Below are 25,622 nucleotides of genomic sequence, written 5' to 3'. Positions count from 1 at the left end.
ACCGGTTGAGAAAATGATGATCAAGTCGGACCCTCTGCATTTGACTTGACAGCGGCTTTAAAGAAGCTTTGCAAACAAATCATTTATTTTAATGTCACAAAACAAAACAAAAACCCCCAACCTCCACCAAGCCGTTCCATAGCATGTGCCATCCTTGCACATAGTGGTTCATAGTCTGAGACCAGCTGGTAAAGCAGCTCAGGGTCGTTCCCAGGACACATGTTAGTTCTGGACACAGGTTTCTATGCTTAAAGAGGATGAACTAAAATGACATGTCCAAGTACAGCTTCCATTTTTTGCGTGTTAGTTTCTGGTTGTGTTTTGGTTTTGTGCTTGCTTGTTGAGACAGGGTCTCAAGTAGTCCAGGCTGGCCTCAAACTGCCTATGTAGCCAAGGATGTCCTTGAACTCCGAATCTGGCCTCCACCTCTACTAAGATGGGATCACAATTATGAGAGGCCAGACCTGGCTCAGAGCCCACATTTTAAGCTTGATAACATGTGTTTCACTCACAACTAAGTTTCTCAGGTCTTTGCCCCATTCATTCTTTTGTAAAAATTGTAATGTCAACTAAAGTGAAATTTTAGGTTTCTGTTTTCAGAGTTTGATTATGAAGAATTTCATACACAGTCAAGATGAAGGAACTCTGTGGGGTAAATTCTCATACGGCCACCCTCTAAGTTCCCTATAGCTGTTTCACCACACTGGGGCCGAGGAGGTGGCCCAGTGGGTAAAATCCCTTGTGGCATAAGCCTGACAACCTGAGTTCCCTAGCGCCTCAAAACCAGATGAGGAGCACACTCCAAAACATTGTCCTCCAACACACACACACACACACACACACACACACACTTTATTGCATTGCTTAAATATTTTTTTAATTATTTGTTTATTACTATGATTGTTTATGTGGATGTGGTGGAGGTGGGCTTGTACCACAGCGTGTGTTTGAAGGTCAGAAGACAACTTCATAGAGCCAGTTCTCTTCCACCTTTATGTGGGTTCTGGACTGCACACCTTCATACACTGAGCCATCTCTCCAGGCCGGCTTAAATCTTTTTATTGTTTTCTAATGTGTGCCAGGATTCTTCTCAGTTAATCTCACTTAATCCTTCAAAACTCCTCTTTGAAGTTGGTAGCGTCGTCACCCCATTTAAAGGGGACGAAACTGAAGATGAAAAGACTGGGATGAGAGACAAGTGTCTGCAAAGCCACCGCTCCAGAAGGTCACCCTAAGCCAAATTCAGTGGAATCTGACCAGTTCTGTTTATGTTGGTGGTTTCTTTTCTGAATCCGAGGAGTTTCCAGGTGTAAAATTCCGTTTAAAAAGGCTTCGGGTTGAGCAAGAAAGAATTTGTTCTTTCTGATTCCAAAGATAGATCTTCATCTGGGAGAAAGAAAAAGCCCATACATATCAGAGAGAGAGGGAGAGGGAGAGGGAGAGAGAGAGAGAGAGAGAGAGAGAGAGAGAGAGAGAGAGAGAGAAGCAGGTGACCTCACGACATTTTATTTATCGTGTGTGTGTATGTGCGTGGGTACACACATGTCACAGTGAGAGTATGGAGATCAGAGAACAACTTTTGGGAGTCTGTTCCCTCCTTTCACTATGTGGGTTCAGGTGGAATTCAGGGTGTCAGCCTTCGTGGCAGATGTTTTCACTCGGTGAGCATCTTGTTGGCCCAAGAAAATGATCTTTGAGAGTATTACTGCTTGAGACATGTGCTCTGAACATTTGGTGTATTCTTGAAAAGTCTAATATAAAACCCCCACCCCAAATCACCAGTTGTGATAGCACATGCCTATAATCCTATCACTTGAGAGGTTGACACAAGGGGGTCAGGAGTTCAAGGCCAGCCCCAGCTATGGAACAAGTTTAAAGCTAGCCTGGGCTGTATGACATCTTGCCTCAAAAAAGAAACAAACTAAACAACAAAAATCATCAGTGCCCACACTTATTGAGTGCCTACTGTATACAGACACTGGAGACTCAATGGTGGAGGAAATGGATTCCTAACTGTGGGCAGTGCATTCCGTATGGGAAGGGATTGCCTGGTCTCTTCCCTGGATAGCATCAAATAACTAGTTTAGAAAAGACCGGGTCCCAGCATTTAGCAAGTCAAGGTAGGAGATTACTATAAATACAGGGCCAACCTGAGCTACACACTTATCAAGAACTTGGCCAGTCAGGGGTATACAGCAAAATCCATCTCAAGAAACATACAAGAAAGTATCCCATAGCTGGACGGTGGTGGTGCACTCCTTTAATCCCAGCACTCAGGAGGCAGAGGCAGACAAATCTCTGTGAGTTTGAGGTTAGCCTGGTCTACAGATCACTCTGTAGTTCCAAGACAGCCAGGGCTATTACACAGAGAGACCCTGTTTTGAGAGTCAAAAAAAAAAAAAAAAAAAAAAAAGAAAGAAAGAAAAGAAAGAAAGAAAGAAAGAAAGAAAGAGAGAAAGAAAGAAAGAAAGAAAGAAAGAAAGGAAGAAAACACCCCCTGTATCTTCTACTTAAAGCAGTGGTTCCCAGCTGGAGGGGGTGCTCCCCATGCATAACATTTGGCAATACCTACAATTTTGAATGCCAAAGATGCTATTGGCATCTGGTAGACAGAGGTCAAGCATGCTGACAAACATCCTCCAAAGCATAGAAAAATGAGAAATTATCCGCCTCATACCAAGAGTTCTGGTCCTGAGCAATCTTGACATTAGACGCGTGGGACTCTTTCTTGGAAGTCTGAAAGAAGCAACCTGGAAAGGAAACCATGTCTAAGGAGGGGGCTGCAGCCCGGAGGTAGCATGCTGCAGAGAGCGGAGGGCTTGCCTGCAGGATTACGGATGTTGTTAGGCAAAATTATGGAGAGCGAAAAGTCCCAATTTCCTGAGGCTCCTACTGCAAAAGTTAATTTGTAAATTGTTTCCTTGGCATATCTTGGCTCCTCTCCCTGCCTCCCTACAGAAGGAGACCATATGGTAAAAATGAAAGACTCTGGGGCTAAAATCAGATCTGGGCCGAGTCCCAACTTTGCAGGAATTAATTTTTTTTTCCTTTGAGACAGGGTCTCATGTATCCCAGGCTGGCCTTGAACTCACTGTGTAGCCAGGATGACCTTGATTTTCTGATTCTCCTGCTTCTACCTCCCAGTGCTGAGATTACTGGCATGCATGGCCACACCTGGTTTTATGAAGTGCTGGCAATCGAACCCAGGGCTTTGTGCATGCTAGGCTACCAAGTGAACTACCTCCTTAGACCAAGAATCCAAAGTCTTTCTCCTTACCTAGAGCTTCCGTTTCCACATCTGAAGAGCAGGGAATGGAGGGAAATGCTCTGCTCTGTCCCAGAGAGGGGAATAGGCATTTGAAATACACTCAGCTCTCTGTAGACGCTCAAGTTTGACTCTGACGTCATCACTGATGTTTGTACGTTCACAATGTACTGTGAAAGGAAAAGAATAGTTATAAGTATGTATTATGCATGGCCAATTCTTGTTCAATAAGAGTATCTGCTGGGAAAGTAGTCCAAACTAATTACATGAAATGGTTAGCATACCTTGTCCTTGAGAAGGGAAATACCCCAAATATAACCCATCAGAAACCAAATATATTGCTTTTGAAATCAGAGAGTATATGCACGTTACTGTAGAGCTTTTTTCTTCGGGGTGGGGGTGGGGGCAGCAGGGATAACAACGTCCCATGTAGTCCAGGTTGGCCTAGAACTGACTCTGGAGCTAAGGATGACCTTTGTCTCCTGCCTCCTGTCCCTCCTGCCTCCACTTCCCCAGGGCTGGAGTCAGTGGCGTACACAATCACATCTGATACCACTGTTGCTCTTGGAAGCTGTCAACCCCAAAGGGAACGCTATGACACATCCCTAGGGTGTAACTCAAGCAAAAGCTAAAGGAAGATAGGAAATGAAATGACTTGCACCGTCTGCTGGCCTACCACCAGCCCATGTTGCCACCGAGCACTTGACATGTGCCTAGTCTTATGCCTGAGATATACGAATAGGGATATTTTTTACTGATTGGCTGTGATAAGGTGAAAATCTCTGGGATATGTTGACCTAAAGAAGATATACTAAGTGCATTTCATGGGCTGCCTTTGCTTTTCTCCTCTCTGTTGTTTTGTTTTGTTTTGTTTTGTTTTGTTTTGAGACGAGGCCTCATTATGTAACTTGGGCTAGCCTGGAACTCAAGGCTGACCTTGAACTCACAGATCTGCCTGCCTCTGCCTCTCAAACATTGGGGCTGGCTTGTGTGCCACCGTGACTGGCTAGTTTTCATTTTCTTTAATAACGAGGCTGCTGTGAAACACCTTCAATTACATGTGTGGCTCACATCTGTTATTTTGTTCACCTTAAAAAAATTACACACACACACACACACACACACACACACACACACACACACACATAGTGTGTCATATAGCCCAGGCTAGCCTTGAACTCACTATATATCCAAAAATGACCTTGAACTCCCAATTCCCCTCCCATCCGATCTCTACTTCTCAAGTTTATGTCTTTTGAATAGTATTTATACAGATAATATAAACTTGGCTGAGATGAAAAGCAAGTGAGAAAAAAAATTGAGTGGAAAAATACCAAGGCGAGCTGGATGATTGAGTCTAGATAGGAGAGTTATGGGTGGGTTTTTCAGTTCTTGACACTCTTCTGTGCCTTCCTAAGGTCCTGTGAGGTACAGATAGCCACGAGATAATCTAGAAAAGAGCAAAAGGATTCCAGGATCTCTTCCGTACCCCAGTTAAAAGCTGTCCTTCTAACAATTGGATCTTAGGCGACTGTTCTCTTCTGAATTCAAATTTGCGGTTCCACCTAACTGAGCTCTCCTTTGAAGCTGGGTATGGAGGGCACCGGGTGACGCCCCACCCTCCCCTTGAGTAGCACGGGTATGTTCTCCGCAGAAAGGGAACCTAAGGTGTGTGTGAGGCATGTGAGAAGGAGCTCTGGCTCCGAGCTTCCCTGGGCAAGGAAATGAGTCACTAATGAGTCAGCCCCACCGCCCTGCGCTCTCTCATTCTTGGTATTGTTCCATGTGGCTGCTCCTCTCTGTCACCTTTCTCCCCTGAACCACATGTGTGGCCTTGAGGTGGCCCCTGAACACTTTACAGAGAAAGGCTCCTCGGGTTGATCATGTAAAGTCCATCATTCACGGTGTCACCTCAGATTATTCATATGTCTGCTTTCAGACTCCCATTAGTCATTCCACACGAGGTTCACCAGCCAACCTTTTTTACAAAGGGGAAAACACACTCCCAGAGGCTACACACTCGGCCCAGAACTCACAGTGGAGGAGAAGCTGAGACGTAAATTCAGGCCTGTCTCCAAAGCCTGAGCCTCAGACACCACTGTATCTATCGCCTGCTTTGGGTTTCGTGGAGCTCTCATCCAGGTCTGCCCCAGAACAAATTCGAAGAAATGAACTCTGTCTTCCATGTGCCCGCCACCTTCTATTCATCTGGCCAGGGTCCTTATCTGGTCTTCTTGATCTCTCTCAAATTATGTTTCTGAGACAGTCTCTGAGTCTTCGTCTGGGGCTAGGAGTGTAGTTCATCAGCAGGACATTTGCCTGGCATGTGGAAGACTACCAGACACTTGCCCTAAAGTGTAATTGAGGTCCATCTTAACTCCTTGGAGAAGGCCTGCAGGTGAGGTCTTTCCAACGGTACGGTGACAGGCTAAAAGGAATTTCCACCACTGAGAAACACTTAGGGGGAAAAGCGCATCCTCGCTCCTGCTCCCTCCAGAACCAGGCCACCAGCTACTCTTGGCCTTCTCCCCCAGCCCAGACTTGCTTTCCGTTTATTAGCTAAAGTGGGTGGAGCCAGGAGCGAGTCAGCAGATGCTCATGTGATGTGGCTGCCTGAGAGTGCCACCCCCTCACAGATGCCACCAGCCCGGAGTCACACCTGGGGATGAAACATCCCCCCTCATTTTAAAGCTGGTTTTTTGATAATACAATGTTCTTTACATAATACAGTCACATGAGTCAAAAGTGACATACAATATACACATACACTAACTGGAAAATAGTTCCTACCAAGTTTTTCTCTACCCAATTCCTACTCCAACTCCAGTCTTTCTCTGTAGACCAGGTTGGCCTGGAACTCACAGAGATCCGCCTGCCTCTGTCTCCTGAGTGCTGGGATTAAAGGTGTGTCACCGCCGGGCCAGTTTCCACTCTTATGTATATTTCCAGTTTCTGTGTGTGTGTGTTCGTGTGCGTGTGTGTGTGTGTGTGTGTGTGTGTATGTGTGTGTGTGTGGTGTGTATGTGTGTGTGTAAATAAACACACACATGTGTACCTACTGAAATTATTTTCTTTTGAACTTACTTTTTATTTTACATTATGTCTTATGCCTGTCCTGTACAGGACCGTATGCATGGGTACCTGTGGAGCCTGGCAGAGCCCATGAACCTGGAGGCACAGGTGGTTGTGAGCTGCCCAGTGTAGATGCTGAGAAGCAGGCTCCAGTCTACAAGAGGAGCAAGCTCTCTTAACCACTAAGCCACACCCCAGCCCCCACCACATTTCTTTTAAAATCAAAGCTTTGGACTGTTTTGTAAAGATTAAAATGCTGGTGTAAGAGCACAATATTACTAACACCCCAGTGAAAAGGAATCTATAAAGATTTCCGTTATACAAATATTTTCCCCCTTTTTCTTTGTCTTTGTGTTTGTTTGAGATAGGGTCTCACTTTGTAGCCTTGACTAGCCTGGAACTCACTAGGCAAACCTTTAATTCAGTACTTAGGGAGGCAGAGGCGGGTGGGTCTCTGTGAGTTTGAGGTCAGCCTGGTCTCTGTAGTGATTTCCAGGCCAGTCAGGGCTGCACAGTGAAACCCTGTCTAAAAACCAAAACGAAAGCCAGCCATGGGGACAAGCTAGGAAGCAGTGTCCTCCATGGCCTCCGCATCAGTTCCCGCCTGCAGTCGCGAGTCCTGCCTGACTTCCCGCCCTGACCGGCGGGCTGTGAACAGGAAGGGAAACAAGCCCTTCCCACCCAAGCTGCTTCGGGTCGGTGCTTTATCGCAGTAATAGAAAAGCAAAGGAGAGGGTTACGCGTATCTGTAATCCCAGCACTTGAAAGGCTGGCCTGGTCTCAACAAAACAATAAAACACACACGCGCATGTGCGCGCACAGACGCACGCACGCACGCACGCACGCACGCACACGCACACGCACACACACCACATTACTCATGTGCTTGGTGCCCATGGAGCTCAGAAGAAAGTGTCAAACCCCCTGGAACTGGAGTTAAGGGTGGTCTTAGCCACCACAGTGAACACTGGAAACCACACCCAGGTCCTCTCTGAAAGATCAAGTGCTCTGAACTGCTGAGCCACCTCTCCAGCCCCTCTCTCTTTCTTTTTAGAGGGTTTTGTGTATCCCAGGCTAACCTCACCCTTAACCTATAGCCAAGGATGACTGTCTGCCTTTTCTTTTCAAGTGCTAGGATCCAGGTGTACACCACACCTGGCTTTGTGTTGGGCTGGGGATGGGACTCAGGCCTTCAGACAGGCTAGGAGAGCACTCTGCCTACAGAGCTACATCCCCAGCCCAAATTTGGCTTTTGTTTTGAGATAATAGAATCTCACTCTGTAGCCCAGGCTGGCCTCAAATTCATTGCAATCCTTCTCCTTCAGCCTCCCAAGTGATGGGAGTCTAGACATGAGCTACCAAACCAGGCGGATGATGTTCTTTAAATTGATAGTGGACAAACTGTGACATATTCACTTACTGCAATACAGCTCCGCAAAACCCCAGGTCCTTGGGAGCCTGAGGAAGGAAGACCACACACTCAGGGCATACACGGGCTCTGAGAAAGGACACTTCCGATGTTTGTGTTTTATGCAGCCAAGAAGGACCTTCTTCGAAATAGAGTCACATCTGGTTTGTTTGAACACACGAACGTGGAATTGCTGGAGCACCAGACAGAGGGCCACCTTCATTTTACTTACCCATTTTCTGTCTTGACAATGGTCCCGGGACCTGCTTGTTAGCCTCCTTCCTGGAAAGGAAAGAATTTGAAGGGAGAGCTTCAGTGGCTGTCTTTTCTACCTCACTGGGTAGATGAGTGGCAGACATGGGACTCAAACTCAGATCCCCCTGGGAACGGCAACATGATGCTGACTTCTTGCCAGGATGTTCAAGTTCAAGGAGGCCTATAAAGTCAGAGCTAAAGGAATTCATGAAATAAAAACTTTCCTTTCTGATTTTGGCTCCCTTCCAAGAATTCTGACTTGTGCTGGGAGGAAAGTCTAGAGGGGGCCCCTTTGGGGTGGCCCCTTCTGTGCCCTCCTACCAGCTTCCCCAAGGGGAATGATTCCTCATGTTTACAGCCGGTGCGACATGAGCTCTTAAAACTTTACAACTACTTAACATGCGTCATCTCATCAGAAGATTTCTTGACTCAGGGTGGGCCTGTCTCCCTGCAAGCCACCCACAGAGCCACTGACACCTGGCCAGCTGTGTGCAGAGGATGCCATCAGCGACCCTTATTAATTCACTCAGCATGTGCAGTAACAGCCTGGCAGTTCCAGACACCCTCCTGGCATGCCTGGATGGTCAGGGTGGTGGCCTGGAAAGGACAAGAGCCTAGAACTCCAATCCTTTCCCTCAGGGACTGGGGTGGGGGCCGTACTTGGGAGAATTAGATGAGTGGACCACATGGAGTCTGAGACCCAGGAGTCAGGTAGGAAGTGTTGGTCCCTTTCATACTCCCTTGTGAAAGAACGATGCTCCGCTGTCCAACAGGATGCTGGAGGTTAGAGTACCACCAACATGCTGTGCCCAAAGAAGGTCACCTCCCGACTCTGCACCTTCAGTTTTTACACTCTGAAAACTGGACCATGTCCAAATGCATTTTGTGGGATGTAATGATGAAAGTAATATTTCCTTCAGCTGAAAGAGGAGGGGGAAAGGGAAATAAATCCTTAACCTCTTGGCTGGGAAGAGAGCCCCTCCATCTCCAGTCGATGTTATGACCATGGTAAATGGCTGCATGCAGCTGGGAGAGGCCTGACTCTTGCTGATGACCCAGGGCCTGTCACACCAGGGGAAATGAGAGCATTCTGATCTGGGCCCTGGCATGAGTGGGTTCTCTGTTCTATGTGTGTTATAGGGACTTATTGGGTCTCCAAAGTAGGAATAGCAATGGTACCTGCCTCCTTAGAATGTGGAGATGGAGACCCAGAGAGCAGGTACAACCTTGATGGGGTAAAATGAGATCATGTCTTAGAGTGTTCGTCTCCTATGAAGTCTGTGTGGTCTACACACAGGGGCAATTCATCTTGTTTTGCATAGGAAAGTTCTGGAGCTCATCAAATCCTTAGTCCTGATATAGGGGGACAGTCAGTTACCTCTCACACAGTGGTTTTAGATTTGGTTTTTGCTCTGTTTTTGTTTGATAAGGGATCTAGTCTAGTAGTCTAGACAACTGCAGACTAATGATCCTCTCACTCTGGCCCCCTGAGGAGCTGGGATTATAGGCGTTTACCACCATGCCCAGTTTCCTGGTTTTGGTGTGAGAGTGTGTGAGTGAGTGTGTGTGTTGTTCTATTGTTATGGTTTGTTTGTTTCTTTGTTTGTAGACAGGATCTTGCCCTTCACACCACACATGAACTACTCACAGTTCTCTGGTTTTGGCCTCCCCACTGTTGGGATTACAGCCTATGTAACCAATGCCTGGACCCTTCAATCGTTTGGAAATATCAGAATTACAACCCATATTCAAGACTTGGGAGATTTTGCATTAAACATTCCAAATGCTCCAAATTTCTATTCTTTTTGCAGGAGAGTCAGTGAAGGAAAGACAGGGTCTCACAGTGTAGCTCAGGCTGGCCTGGAATTTATAGCAATCCTTCTGCCTCAGCTTCCCAAGCACAGGGATTACAGTGAACTACCATGGCTAGCTCCAAATGTCCAGAATATCTCTCTCTCTCTCTCTCTCTCTCTCTCTCTCTCTCTCTCTCTCTCTCTTCTCCCTCTTCCTCCTTTTTCTGCAAAACAAGGGGACTGGAGAGATGGCTCTGTGGCTAAGAGATCTTACTTACTATTCCAGCAAAGGACCCAGGTTCGGATTCTAGAATCTACATGGTAGGTCACACCTGTTTATAACTCCAGTTCCAGGTATTCCAACACCCTATTCTAGCCTCTTCAGGCACCAGGCATGCATATGGTGAAATGCAGACAAAACACCATATGCTTGAAATAAATATATGTTTTGTTGTTGTTGGGCTTTTTTGTTTGTTTGTTTTTGTTTTTGTTTTTCCAGACAAAGTTTCTCTGCATAGCCCTGGCTGTCCTGGAACTCACTCTGTAGACCAGGCTGGCCTTGAACTCAGAGTTCTGCCTGCCTTTGCCTCCTGAGTGCTGAGGTTAAAGGTGTGTGCCACTATGCCCAGCTAATCTTTTTTTTTTTTTTAAGCAAAAACAGCATAAATGTATTGACCTCATCTGCCATAAAACTGGAAGTAATTTAATATAAACCAAAAGGAAACTCAGATGTTGCCTCTCTGAGTTGATGCTTGAGTACAAAGTCTAGTTGCCAGTAACATAATCTGAAGTTCAAGGAGACAGGGGTTAATTTGATGTCGTCTGTAGTCAAATTGCGGGGCAGATCTGTAGATCCGCTCCATCCTCTCCAGGCAGCTTCTCCTGTGGAGTAAGAGATGAACAAAGGCGCTTTGAACTTGAATCCTCACGACTTCAAACCCAAAGGCAGGGAGCAGGGAGAAGAGCAAGATTCTCTCCCACTAAAAGGAAAAGAATACGAGGGAAGAATTCTGATTGGCTTGGCTTACTTTCTTTCCTGTTTCTGGACCAATCAGGGGTCTGTTCTAAAACAAAAAAAGAAATAAGTGTAGGCCCAAACCATAGCCCTCAATAGCTTTCTGTGGATTTAATGTCCTGCAGGACTCTGGAAGATGCGGAATTCATGTCTGCCATCTTGTTTTGGGAAACCAACTGCAGTGAATGGGATTGCTTACTCAGTGTATACATGGCATATTACACACTAGTCATATGCATAAATAACCCTCTCACTCTTCCCCCTTCCTTTAAGGGGGCTTATTAATTTGGTGCTGTTTCATTAATGCAGAAACTAAGTAGTTAAGCCATGCAAATGTTTACCCAAGTAGCAGACCTGGGCTGTGAACCCAAGCAATCCAGCCAGTAGTCACACACAGTCATATGATGGCTATCTAAGGGAGCTGTATAGGAAAGACCAGAAAGGAATTGTATGAACGCCTGCATGCTAGTAGTATTCAAAGGTGTGGCCGCTCATGGCACGGCTCTCCATCTGTGAGCGTGGGTGGGGGACTGGGGGAGAGGTCCCCAGATTCCTGCCATGCTTGCTGCCTGCACTGGGGAAAGCTACCTTTGATCTGCCCTGGGAGCCACTGGGCACCCACAGCGCTATCTGTTTATCTAGCCCTCTGCCGGGCACCTTGGCTCTGACTCTGCGGCTGTTTTTACCTGTCCCCAAGTCTGTGTCCAGTGACCCAAGTCCTGGATCAGGAATCAGAAAAAGCATGTTCTGATGTTTGGTTTGTGTTCGTGGTCCAGACGCTGTCCCTAACAGAACACAAAGAGCAGTTTGTTTGTTGATTGTCTGTGTTTAAGGGAGTTGGATTCAATTGAAAAAACATGTTGTGAGTTTTTACTCAGAGCCTGCCTATGTGGCCTGGGACATGGCAATAAATGAGAAGCAGATTTGGACTTAATTTTTTAAAAATACTATCTAATAAATTAAAATCAATCTTTACCTCTAAATTGTTCTGCTCTGGGCTAGGCAGAAGCTTTCTTCATGGTCTGGGGTCCTGTCAGCTTCTAAAACTTCTCCAACTCCTCCTGCGGAACGAAGCCAGCCTAAGAGCTCTAGAACGCTACTTGGATGGCTTCTGAAATGTTCCATCCTTCTGTCCCCCAAGTCTGGCGCAAAGAAGCCGTGTGCCTCCACCACGCCCAAGAGAAGAGACCTGCTCTCTGCATTGCTCAACTGGAGGAGATCAAGTTGTCCTTGTTCGCTTGTGGTGCTGGGGACAAACGCAGGACTTCTCACACACTTGACAAGCACCCTGCCCACTGAGCCCCATCCCACTCTGGCCCACAGCTCTTGGTAGGCTTGGGTGGCAATGTTTTCCCTCCTAACTTGTCTCCTAAGTACAGCTGATGGTGAGGATCCAGGAGTATCCATCCATAGGCTGAATGAAGTCAATCGGCTGCTTTTATTTTCTTCAAGTTTTGTGTGTGTGCACATCCGAGCACATGTGTGCACGTGCGTGTGGATGCCGGAGGGCAATGCACAGTGTCTTTCTCAGTCATTCTCTACTTTATTTTTGAGACGCCTCTCTCACTGAACCTGAGGCTCACCCATTCAGGTAGATAGGCTGGCCAGCGTGCTCCCGAGAACCCCGTCCCTGCTCCTCCAGGATTAGGCACACACCATCACATCTGGCTTTTTACATGGCTACTGGGCATCCAAATTCTGGATCTCATACTTGAATGGCAAGTACTTTACTGGCCAAACCATTTCCCAGTCCCCTTTTGTTATTTTGAAATAGGGTTTTTAAAAAATGATTAATATTTATTCTTCACTATATAGCCTTGGCTAACCTTGAATTCTCTATGTAGACCAGGCTGGCCTCAATTTATAGAGACCCACCTGCCTCTGTCTCCCAAATGCTGGGATTAAAGGCATGTGCCACCATGCTCAGCTAAAAAATATTTTTTAAACTGGACAGTAGTGGCACACAACTTTAATCCCAGCACTTGGGAGGCAGAGGCAAGTGGATCTCTGAGTTCAAGGCCAGACTGGTCTACAGAGCGAGTTCCAGGACAGCCAGACCTCTTACACAGCTCACCCACTTTTGCCTACAGCACCGGTGACTTAAAAAAGCCCAAGGTGCTAATGGTCATTAACGCTTGGACCTTGCCTTTAGAGTTAATGTAGGGATCTGTGTGGAGGTCACAAAAATATGGACTCAGTAGCAAATCATAAGGCTAAAAAGAAATTTTTTAAAAATATTTTTTATGTGTATGTGAGCAAAGTGCCTGAGGTGACCAGAAGAAAATATTGCTCCTCTGGAACTAGAGTTACAGACAGTTGTGAGCTGCCATGTGGGTACTGGGAACTGAACCTGCGTCCTTCTGGAAGAACAGCCAGGGCTCTTCCCTGCTGAGCCATCGCTCCAGTCTCTTAATATAGAGTCTGAAGAGGTAGTCATGTCTGACCTGGTACTGGCTATGCAGCCTATGCTGCTCTTGACCTCAGAAATCCTCCTGCCTCATCCTCTTGAGTGCTAAGAGTATAGACATGTACCACCACACCAGGCAGAGTCTTCATTCTTAAAACTCTGGGCTCCAGAGAGTAAATGAGGACAGTTGGCCCTAGTGTGGGGATGTTACGGCCTTCAGATGTCAATCCTATTCAGATGAAATCCTACTCAGAGAAGGAAGCCTATAAAGAGAAAGAAAGCAGAGGTAAGAGATTAGCCATGAGGCACTGCTGGGAGAGGGGAAGAAAGGTGATGTTGATATTTGCCATGTTGAACCCCCTTGCATCCTCCTTGAATCCCACTTCCTACACTGGATGTCTTGGCTTCCTCTCAGGAAAACTCCCAATTCACTTGAGCAAGTTTGACAAGGCCTTGGCTTTTGCAGCCTCAGTTACTAAAATATTCAGCTCTTTCACCCACATCATGATTATCACAGCAACTACAACAAAGGGCACCTTATTTCACCTCTCCCCAGTAGAAGGTGAGGTCCTTTAAAGTAATACCTGTCCTTCTACTGTCCCTTTCCCCAAGTTGTTAGCATATAATCTGTGTGTCACAAAGACCTACTGAGTGCTGGGGACCCTGAACACCCAGTGGGGAGATAGTGTGTGGAAGTCCTGTAAGACCTTGGGTTCAAGACCCAACACACACACACACACACACACACACACACACACACACACAATAAATAAATAAAAATAAAAATAAAAATAAAAAAAGAATGTTTATCTCCACTAAATTTCTTGGCCTGGCTTCCCAACCTTTGCCGATCTGGCTCAATCTCTAACCTCATTTCCCACGACTCCTCACTACACACCCTCCATTGTGGTTAAACCAGTCTCGACGAGACATCAGCTCATTTCTCTGGGCCTTTCCTCAGGTTGGAATGGCCTCCTCCCCCTTCTTCACCTATTTATGCCTCCTTCTTCATTCATGCCTCAAATACTTCCTCAATGCCCACTCTGTGACAGGCATTATACTAAGTCAGTGTTGGGCGCCAGTGAGAACAACACAGACATCATATTGATTATGGCCTTCCAAACCTTCTTTATGAAGCCTCCTCAGAGAGCGCCAGAACCTACCCATGATCTCCATCCTCTCCTTCCTTCCTCATTCGTAAGATTGTCTTAGTCCTCCAAATAGCTAGCTGTCTGTAAAGTTTCTCTTGAGTTTTGCCTATTAAGCATCCTCCTGACAAGTAGATTTTATGTGTCTTGAGAACCTGAGCCCAAGTTTACACTTTTGAAAAATTTATGTATGTCTTTCAGCATTGGAAACACAGTAGGCACTCCTGAAAATTTTTTTTTAATATATACTCTTCATTGCTTCTTTCTTGATTGAATGTGTCTCCTGCTTTCCTGGCCTGGAAAGTAGAAGGACAGAGAAGCATTTGTCTGGCTTAGCCATCCTAGAAATAAACAGTCCGCCTGGGTTTCAGCTGATCCCAATAACCCTGGCTGTAAAACACCATCTAAACCCAGGGTAGGGATGAACAAACAGAGGTTTTATTTGTTCTGTTTAGTCCTGGGTGCTGTGGGAGAGAGCTTCGCAGACCTCCTCACCACAAACTCTTGCTAACAAACAAGAAGCCACTTCTCTGGCAGCCTCCTGGGCAGCGTCCTGGTCCCTCCGCGTCACCTCCCCTTGTCTCCATTACTTCTCAAAGACATCTTTCAGCTCTGTCCTTGCTGGGTAGAAGGAAAGGGGTGGCAGGAAGCGGAGACCCTCAATTTCATTCTCCCCCAGACTTAATAAGCACAGCAGAAGTGGTTCCTCCCAAACCCATCCAACACAACCTCACTGCGGGATCACTCCACACAATGACATCGCCTTTTGGAAACACAAAGTTACTCTTTCAATTCAAGAAAGGAGAAAAAAAAAATCATCCTCCAATGAACCCCAAACCTGTAGTTGGCCAAAGTCCCGGGGTGGATGGTGGAGTCAAAGTGAATCATTTCTCTCTGCTCCGATTGCATCAGCCACAGGCAGCTGTGAGCTGCTTGCTCCCCAGCAGAGGCCTCATGCCACATACCAAATCCTGAATTTTTTCTTCTGCAAACAGGGGTTTCATGGAGCTGCCTGAGTCCAGACAGTGATCATGCTGAGGCAGATGTTATTCTCATTAGGTTCTGAGCCTCTTTGGACTAAACTAGTTGTGCCTGCCTGAGTCTGCCCCCCCACCCCATGCCTTGAATGTGAGTTCTTAGCTTATAAAAGCATTCTATGTGCTACACAGTTAAAAACTACAACAGCCTTTGAGCAGAGCCTTCCTAAGTAGCCTGACCTGGCCAGACTCTGTATAGATTGTTCTTGTCTTCTTTTTAAAGGAGATATTTTAAAAATTTTTATTTTTAAATTATGTATGCTGGGGGATAGCTCTTTGTACGCTGTGAATATATGTTGTTCCCATTGGTTAATAAATAAGCTGCTCTGGCCGTGACAAGGTTGCTTAGAGGCAGGCAGGAAATCCAAGGAGAGAGACGGGAAACAGAAAGGTGGAGTGAGGGAGAAGGCAGCCTGCCATCCTAGGAGCATCATGTAATGGGATGTAGGTAAAGCCACAGAACGTGTGGTGATGTATAGATGAATAGTTATGGGTTGAATTAAAACTATAATAGCTAGCTAGCAAGAGGCCTGCCAAAGGTCATACAGTTGGTAATTAATATTAAGCCTCTGAATGATTATTTTATAAGTGGCTGAGGGACTGCAGGGCTGGGCAGGACAGGAGGAACATGGAACCGTGGGGCCAGGTGGGACCAAAGAAACCTTCCAGCAACATTTGGTGCCCAGTGTGGGGCATGAGTTTCCACCTAAAACCTGAGAGAACTTAAAAAGAGATTCTAAAATTGAGCTAAAAAAAAAAAAACCTTCCTATTTCAGGTCTAATGCAGGACCATGGTACAGAGACATGGCCAGTGGACATCAACGCCAACATAACAGTCTCCCATAGTCTCTGATGAGCTGGGCTGTGGAACAAAGAGGCTGTTCCCAGCCAACACCTGTGGGCTTGGGAGCACAGCCACAGACTTAAAAACACAGTCATACTGTTTAATATTTCTTCCCAAAATTAGGGAGATAAGTACAACTCAATATCTGTGCCATGTTAAAAAAAAACAAAAAAAAAAAAAAAAAAAAAAACTGAATGGGGTGGAATCAGCAACCAACGCCACCACTTTTCATCCTAGCCACTCAATTTAACAATTTCACATCTCTCCTGGTCAAAAAAGGATTATAGATACACAAAAGACAGATTCAGAAGAAATAAACCTCTAAACAGTTTACAATATGTATAAAAATATACATAGGTTTGGAAGAGAGAGGAAAAGGAGGATAGACAATTATATAAAGCAACAGATAGTTCTAAAAAATAAAGTCTTTAAAGAGACAATAAAAGTAATATGGGAAATAAGCCACATAAAGATGAAAATTACACAGAGAGTCTGGATTATATTGTCTTTGGGATTTTTAACTGTAGAAAGACATTTGATTGTAAAGGCTGCTAAGTTAAACCAATATCTATATTTTAAAGGTATCTTGACTTCAAAATTTGTGTCTAAGGATACATTGCTTTGGAAAAGAGGTTCTGCTTTTGTTTCTACAGAAGATGAGAACCTATGGATTGCTTCCAGGCTAATATGGTTTAATCAACCAAGACCCCCTGAAAGGTCTCCAATGACACCATGTCCCAGATGATCCAACATCCAAAATCAGCTTCAAAGCAACTGGCTGAGACAATTCCATCCTTACAGACTACTACAGCCAAGATTTAACTATACTTTTTTTTTTCTTGGATCCCCATAAGATTACCAATATCCCCAATCAGCAAGAAATTATATATAAAGCTACACCTAAATTCCTAAAATATTGTTTATAAATGTTTATTTTTATTTAAAGGGGGTGACTATAAATGCAATATTTTTCTACAAAAGAAAAGGGGATAGTATAGATATGATAGGATAAAAGGGTAGATTATTGAATCTACTTTTAAAGAGTAACAACTTGTTTAAAATGTTTTACATTGCTATGGATTTTAGTTTATTGATACAAATTTAAAGTTAATTTTGTTATACTGTATGTATATTTCTATTCTTGTTTAAAGTATTATGTTTATACAGCTCATGTGAAATTGTAATATATAATTAAGGGATACAGATTAATAATTAGTCATCTATGATAATCAAACTTATAGTCATGCTAGTTAAGTTTTTTTTCTAGGTATACATAGATATATTTCAGTTAGGTAGGTGATCTTCAAACACTTCAAAGACCTACAGAATATGGCATTTAAAATGTTTTAAAAGCTTAGACTTTCTGGACAATGAGACATGTCTGTTCTTGGGAGCACCAATTTACTTCAAAGAAGATGATGGGCATCAAAGAAACTCCCATGGAGTTTGCTTTCCTTATGGCAAAAGTTAGCCATTTGGGCAAGAAATTGTTCTTGCCTGGACTGCTTGACAAAATGTTGTATCAACTGGACATACAGGACCCATGGAAAAATGACCACTAAATTTTGCCAAAACAAGGCGAAATGGTCCTCCAGGTTCCTGCTTTGCAGGGGAGACTGCCAGACATTCTACAGGACACAGGGAGAAGCAACTGAAAGACTCTAGGACTGTAGGCTGAAGATGGATGCCCCAATGTTGCAGAGGAACTTTGTGTGACTGTCCAGGCAGCCAGCTGTCTCGTCATTCCAGTTTTTTAGAAGTTGCTTACAATGCTCTTCCTGTTTACTTAGATAATATTATATCCCTCTGGGGTCTTCAATGTAGTTAAAAACTAGCTAGTTATAAATATGATTTTCCATAGTTATGAAAAAAGATAAGTTAGATATGAAATTTTAGACTCACAAATATAGGATAAATGATAAAATATTGTCTTTAATTTTGCCAAATACATATAGACTAGATATTGTAATCGTAATGCTTGCTTGATAACTGTTTGTTATATATAATTTTACTATCTTAAAGCTAAAACCTTCCTTTTTGATTTAGAAAAGGGGAAGTGCTGTGAATATATGTTGTTCGCATTGGTTAATAAATAAGCTGCTTTGGCCTATGGCAAGGCAGCAGAGAGACAGGTAGGAAATCCAGGCAGAGAGACAGGAAAGAGAAAGGCGGAGTGAGGGAGAAGGCAGTCTGCCATCCTAGGAGCAACATGCAATGGGATACAGGTAAAGCCACAGAACACATGGTGATACATAGATTAATAGTTATGGGTTGAGTTATAACTAGCTACCAAGAGGCCTGCCACCGGCCATACACTTGATAATTAATATTAAGCCTCTGAATGATTGTTTTATAAGCGACTGAGGGACCACAGGGCTGGGTGGGACGGAAGAAACTTTCTGGCAACGTGTGTGTGTGTGTGTGTGTGTGTGTGTGTGTGTGTGTGTGTGTGTGTACATGCACATGAGTGCAGGTGCCTCCAGAAAAAGATGTCGGAACCCCTGGAGCTGGAGTTACAGGCCACCTGACATGGGTGCCGGAAACTGAACGGGCGCCCTCTGCAAAAGCAGCGCACGCTCTTAACTGCTGAGCATCTCTCCTGCCCCCTTCTCATCACCTTTTTTTTTTTTTTAGATAGGGTCATGCATACCTCCAGCTGGCCTTGAACTCAGCATTCAGCTTTAGCCACAGATGACCTTGAACTTCTGCTCCTCGGATCCCTCCACTTCCATCCCTCACCTACCTCCCAATCCTGAGGTCACAGGTATATGCCACCATGTAGCTTTTATGGGGCACTGAGACGTGAACCCAGGCCTTCATGCTGTATCCTCAGCCCTCTGGTTTTTCACTAGCAAGTAAAGAAACCTCTGGGGTAGCTGTTCTGGTTGTCTGTTTCCCAGGTACAGAAGCTGAGGACCAGAACAGAGTGGCATCTCCATAGCTGGAATGCAGGAGGGCTTCCTACCTCGTGTTCCTTTTTTTAAAGAAAGATTTACTTATTCATGTATGTGAGTGCCCTGTCTTCATGCACACCAGGAGGAATCGGATCCCATTACAGATGGCTGGGAGCCACCATGTGGGTGCTGGGAATTGAACTCAGGACCTCTGGAAGAGCAATCAAGTGCTCTTAACCGCTGAGCCATCTCTCTAGCCCCTATCTCATGTTCTTAATCATTATTTTAGCAGGTCTCTCTCTTTTTTTTTTTTTTTTGGTTTTTCGAGACAGGGTTTCTCTGTGTAGCTTTGCGCCTTTTTCCTGGGACTCACTTTGTAGACCAGGCTGGCCTCGAACTCACAGAGATCCGCCTGCCTCTGCCTCCCGAGTGCTGGGATTAAAGGCGTGCGCCACCACCGCCCGGCTAGCAGGTCTCTCTTACCTTTCCAAGGATTCCTCATGCTCTAAGGATGGAGAAAATCCTGCTTCCTCCCAGCTGTCTGTAGCCCTCTTGGAGGCTTCCTTATCTAACTTACGTCTTCTTGTCTATTGGTACTAACAAAGCCATTCCAAATAAGCATCCATACTTGCTCCAAGACATGTTGATCCCTATCTGTATCAGACTGTTGTAGACTTGGCAGTGAACAAAACAAGCACAGATCCTTGCCTCTGTGGACTTTACAGTGGGTGTAGAAAACACACATAAAGCACATTGGGTAGCTGGGTGACGGTGGCGCACGCCTTTAATCCCAGTACTCAAGAGGCAGAGGCAGGAGGATCTCTGAGTTCGAGGCCAGCCTGGTCTACAGAGGGAGTTCCAGGACAGCCAGGGTTACACAGAGAAACCCTGTCTTGAAAAAATAAAAACAAAAAACCAAACAAGCGGGGCTGGAGAGATGGCTCAGAGGTTAAGAGCACCGACTGCTCTTCCAGAGGTCCTGAGTTCAATTCCCAGCACCCACATGGTGGCTCACAACCACCTGTAATGAGATCTGGCGCCCTCTTCCGTATACATAATAAATAAATAAATATTTAAAAGAAAAAAAAAAAAACCAAACAAGCAAACCAACAAACGAAAAGCAGATTGGATGAGAGGAGGCAGAGGGGCCGTCAACCAGTTGGTAGAGCACTTGCCTGGTAAGAATGAGACCCTGTCTTCTATCCCCAAACTACATGAGCCAGGCATAATGGTGCATGCCTGTAATCTCAGCACTCAGGAAGCTGAGGCAGGAGGGTCTGGATGGAGTTCAACAAGACCCTGTCTTGAGGAAGAGGAAGGAAGAAGAGAGAGAGAGAAGAGACAGGGAATGTTGGAGAAAGGGTAGAGTTTTAGGCGGAGTGGCTAGAGCAGGCTTTCCTAGGGGATAGCAGACTGATGGCTGTAAGGGCGATAAGTGAGTCATGTGGAGGGAGGGGCATTCATGACAGAGGGAAAGACGACTGTGAAGCCTTGGATGCCGGGTGTGTGTTCAGGAATGGGAGAGGGGCTCAGATAGTTTGATAGAACAAGAGAGTGGTGAGCTGAAAGAGGAGGGAGGGGCTGGACTCAGCCAAGGGCCCATCACCAGGAGTTGGGGTCATTCTGAGTGGAAAGGGGGAGCCCCTGGAGGTGTTGAGTCCCAGCAGAGTTGTACCAGGAGTGGTGTCACCTCCTTTAGTCCTAGTTCCCAGGAGACAGAGGCAGGTGGATCCCCAGAGCGAGCTGCAGGACAGCCAGAGCTACAAAGGGAGATCTTGTCTCCAAACAAAAACAAGAAGCTTTATTTGTTTTTTGTTTGGGGGAGGGGTTGTTTGTTTGTTTTTTTAAAGACAGGCTCTCACTATAGTCCTGGCTAGCCTAGAATTTGCTATGCAGACCAGGCTGGCATCAAACTCACCAAGTATTGGGATTAACACCAAGTATTGGGATTGACACCACATTAGACAAGATTGGGTTTGTTTTGTTTTGTTTTGTTGTTGTTATTTTCAAGATAGGGTTTCTCTGGGTAGCCCTGGCTGTCCTGGAACTAGCCTGTAGACCAGGCTGCCCTTGCACTCACAGAGATCTGCCTGCCTCTGCCTTCCAAGTGTTGGAATTAAAGGCGTGCGCCATTACCACCCAATAAGACTTGTTTCTTACAGTGTCCCTCTGACTACAGCTTTGAGAATAGCCTGAAGGAGACCAGGTTGGGGATGTTAATAATACAAGTGAGAAATCATCAGGAAAAACAGTTTAAGGAAAGAGGTCTGAGCACTGTGCCCTGGAGCAGTCCACATGTAGGAGACAAGGAGTCAGCAGAAAGGCCCACAAGGGAGATGAGGTGAAGCCCGGAAGCAGCTCAGGGAGGAGAGACAGACCACTTGTGGCAAAAGCTTCTGACCGGTTGAGTAACAAAAGGGCTGAACCGTAAACTGCCACATGAAAACAAATGCTTCCTTACCCAAGTGTGATGGTAGATGACTGTAATCCCAGTGCTCAGAAGCCTGAGGCAGAAGGATCACTGACAGTATGGGATGAGCCTAGGCTACATAGTGAGATAGTTCCGAAAACAACAACAAAGAAAATAGGTCATCAAATAACCTTTGAATCAATTTTGCTGGATGTGGTGACCCCAGTACTTGGGAAGCAGGAGAACCAGGAGTTTGAGGTTATCCTTTGCTACATGGTAAATTTGAGGTCAGCTCAGACTACATGGTACCGTGTCTTGGAAAGCTAAAAAAAAAAAAAAAAGCTCTTTTACTTAGTCTAAAAGTATATTCACCTGGACTTCCTCACCAGTGACTTGGGGAGGGCAGAACCTGTGTAAGGAGTTCTGTGTTCTATTCTGTATCCAGAATTCTGCCTCTCATCACCACCTTTACTGGGATCTGAGGGTTGACTCATCAGCCAGGGGACGAGTGCTGGCCCTGGGTTGAAACTCCAGAACAATGTCAGCATTAGATTCTGTGAGGAGATTAAGCTGCTGTACCACTTTACAAGGGAGGACAGGAGAGCCGAGGGTGGTAGAAAGAGAGGACACAGGCCTCTACGGAAAGGGAGGACAGATTTTACTCTCAAAAAACTGCCCGCAGCCGGGCGGTGGTGGCGCACGCCTTTAATCCCAGCACTCGGGAGGCAGAGCCAGGCGGATCTCTGTGAGTTCGAGGCCAGCCTGGGCTACCAAGTGAGCTCCAGGAAAGGCGCAAAGCTACACAGAGAAACCCTGTCTCGAAAAACCAAAAAAAAAAAAAAACTGCCCGCAGAATTTTGTTGTTCTGAGGGAGCGAAGGACTATGTCTTGGGGATGGCTGACGCCTTTGGTCTTAATGAGTCGTTTCTACTTGGATCCATCCTGAAGCCTAGACTGGAGCAGAGGTTGGAGATGGAATTCCTGTGCTCTGAGTTTTTCTCTGGCAGGTGAGGGAGACAGGCATGTCAGAGCCTGGGAATTGGGAGAGGAGAGATGGGAAAAGATGGCTGGCAAGGTATTCCTTGGGGGTGGGGCTGAAGAACCTGTTTGAAGAGCCGGTGAGGGCTACCATTGGTTTTTGAAAACTTTTGAGGGATGTATACAGTGGAAAATGGGAAGCGCATCATGTACAGTTTTGCACACAGGACACATTATGCCCGTCAATCGAGAGTGGAAATGCCTCACAAAGCCTCTTAGGACCCTTCTCTTCAGCACTGCCCTGCCCAAGGCTAGCCCCGACTCGACATGGACTAACTTTGCCTTTTGGGATCTTACGTAAATGGATCCCTGCTCTTGCACACAATCATATATCTTTCATTCTTACTGTTGTGAAGTCTCCCATTATGCCTCCAACATTATCAGTTGATCACTCTAGCTGTTGATGGACGTTTAAGTTGTTTCCATCTGGGGATGAGTACTAATAGTGTTGATGTGAGCACATTTGGACAGGTCTGATATTCATTGCCCCCCCCATCAACAGTTTACTTTCAAAGTATTCAAACTTATAGAGAAGTTGAAACGATTGTACATGAATATCTGCCTGTGAACCACGATCATCATCATCGTCACCTTCTTTTTTGGACAGGGTCTTATCCTGTAGCCCAGGCTGGCCTAGAACTATATACCCTAGGCTGCCCTCAGACTTGTGGAGAGCTTCCTGTTTCAGCCTCTGAGTGCTGGGGTTATAGGTGTGTGGCTCATAGTAGTTTTGGTGGGCATAGGCTTTCATTTCTCTTGGGTAATTATGTAGGGCTGAGATTGCATCATTGTAGACACACACACACACACACACACACACACACACACACACACACACTTAGCCCCATAGAAACTTTTTGGCTTTTATTTCATCATAGTGGTTATATAATTTTAGACTCCTACCCATGATATAGGATAATTATCTATTTTGGTATATTTATTGTTTGTCTAGGACAATCTTGGTGTATAGCCTAGACAGGTGTCAACTTCCTGACCCTCTTGCCTCAGTAGTGGGATGACAGGTGTGTGCTACCTTGTCTGGACAAGAATCAGTGCTGTTCAGTGTTCCTGACAAGGCTTAGCGTTGTCAGACTTTTACACTAAATGTTTTGGGGAGGGGTATGCAGTGGTACCTCACTGTGATTTAATTTGTATTTGCTGGTAACTGAGGTGTTGGTATTTTTACTGGTTATTTATGACTCCCTTTGTGAAATACCTACTTGCCTTCTCCCCCGCCACCCCCCCATTGTCATTTTTACTATTGAGTGTAGGATGCCTTCAACGTTACAAATATCATCCCTTTTGTGATAGGAAGAAGGAGAACATGTAAACAATTATCATATCCATCATTTATGATCTCTCTCGATATATATCAATATCTATAGTGTGTGTGGGTCCGAGTACATCACAGCACCCATGTGGAAGTCGGAGGACATCCGTCCACCCAGGTTGTCACGTTTGGAACCCTGACCCTCTTGAGCCCCCTCCCAGCCCCACTACTACTTCCTGAAAAGACTTTCCTTTCTGTGTTAACGTCTTTGTCACAGAAATTAAATAAAACTTCCGTGTTGGCTCATGCTTGTAATCCCAGCACTTGGGGACTGCGGACTGCACAAGTCCACAGATAGTCTGGGGGACGTAGTGTGACCCTGTCTCTGCCTCTTCTCCGAAAGTTAAATGACCATTGAGTAAGTCTCTGTTCTACTCTACTCTACTATTTATCTTCATGATAAAATTTGCCCTTGGGAGGCAGAGGCAGGTGGAGCTCTGTGAGTTCAAGGCCAGCTCGGTGAGTGCTAGGCAAACCAGGGCTGAACAGAGAGACCCATCTCAAAGGAAGAAAGAAAGAAAGAAAGAAAGAAAGAAAGAAAGAAAGAAAGAAAGAAAGAAAGAAAGAAAGAAAGAAAGGAAGGAAGGAAGGAAGAAGGGAGGGAGGGAGGGAGGGAGGGAGGGAGGGAGGGAGGGAGGGAGGAAGGAAGGAAGGAAGGAAGGAAGGAAGGAAGGAAGGAAGGAAGGAAGGAAGGAAGGAAGAAAGGAAAGTCCAACTAAGGGTGGATTTGTCTATTTATTCCTTTACTTGGATTTTAAAGATTTCTTTTATTTTTGATTATGTGCATTTGTTTGGGTCTGTGTGGGAATGTGTGCACAAGAGTGAAGGGTCTGTAGAGACCAGGAAAGAGCACTGGATGCTCCGGAACTGGAGTTCTAGGTGGTTGTGAGTCACCCAAGATGGCGCTGGGAACTGAACTCAGGTCCCCTGCAAGAACAGGAAGCTCTTTCAGCTGCCGAGCCACCTCTCCAGTTCCTCACTCTGTCGATTTTTAGAATTCTGATTTAGGGCCAGGAAGATGGTCCAGTGGATAAAGGTACTCGTTACCAAGCCTGAGTTCAATCCCCAGGAACACATGTTCGGAGGCAAGAACTGACTCCCTTCACACACACACACACACACACACACACACACACACACACACACACACACTCCACCACACACATTAAATGTGATTTAAAATTTTTAAAACCCTGTTATTAGACATATATATATATATAAATATATATATATATATATATATAATTATTGTGTTCCTAGTTGTATTTACTTTCATGAAATTTCTCTTCGATCCTTTGTTAATAGATTAACTGTATGTTGTTGTTTGGCTCTTTTTTGGGGGGGTCTGCCACCTAGCTCTCAAATAAATCACACACAGAGGCTTATTATTAATTATGAATGCCCAGCCTTCTCTGGGCTTAGTTTCTAGCCAGCTTTCCTTAACTTATCCCTTCTATTTTTTGCCCCTGGGCTTTTCCCGTTCTCTTACTTCTGTAAATCTTACTCTTACTCCTTGGCTTGCTATGTAGCTGGGTGGCTGGCCCCTGATGTCCTCCTCCTTTGGCTCCTAGATCTTAGCTCTCTCTTCCCAATTTTCTCCTTCTCTATATCCTCTCTGCCTTCCAGCCCCACCCATTCTTTCTCCTGCCTTGCTATTGGCCAGTTCTTTATAGACCATCAGGTATTTTAGACAGGCACAGTAACAC

General features: G+C 45.3%; 2 long non-coding RNA genes across 2 annotated transcripts; both read right to left on the bottom strand.

Moving 5' to 3' along the window:
- Nucleotides 1-338: 338 nt before the first annotated feature.
- On the bottom strand, nt 339-8,309 carry LOC143273157 (uncharacterized). Its single transcript, XR_013051064.1, has 4 exons — nt 7,978-8,309; nt 3,278-3,435; nt 2,573-2,750; nt 339-1,386 (listed from the first exon to the last, which is right to left on the bottom strand). It is a non-coding gene; the product is annotated as an uncharacterized LOC143273157 (long non-coding RNA).
- A 2,166-nt stretch (nt 8,310-10,475) lies between these two features.
- LOC121829405 (uncharacterized) lies at nt 10,476-19,844 on the bottom strand. Its single transcript, XR_013051288.1, has 4 exons — nt 19,622-19,844; nt 11,785-11,869; nt 11,495-11,593; nt 10,476-10,675 (listed from the first exon to the last, which is right to left on the bottom strand). It is a non-coding gene; the product is annotated as an uncharacterized LOC121829405 (long non-coding RNA).
- Nucleotides 19,845-25,622: the final 5,778 nt, after the last annotated feature.

This window comes from Peromyscus maniculatus, chromosome 5 (assembly GCF_049852395.1).
Source record: "Peromyscus maniculatus bairdii isolate BWxNUB_F1_BW_parent chromosome 5, HU_Pman_BW_mat_3.1, whole genome shotgun sequence".
Taxonomy (NCBI): Eukaryota; Metazoa; Chordata; class Mammalia; order Rodentia; family Cricetidae; genus Peromyscus; species Peromyscus maniculatus.
This window is presented reverse-complemented; position numbering and strand designations above follow the sequence as displayed.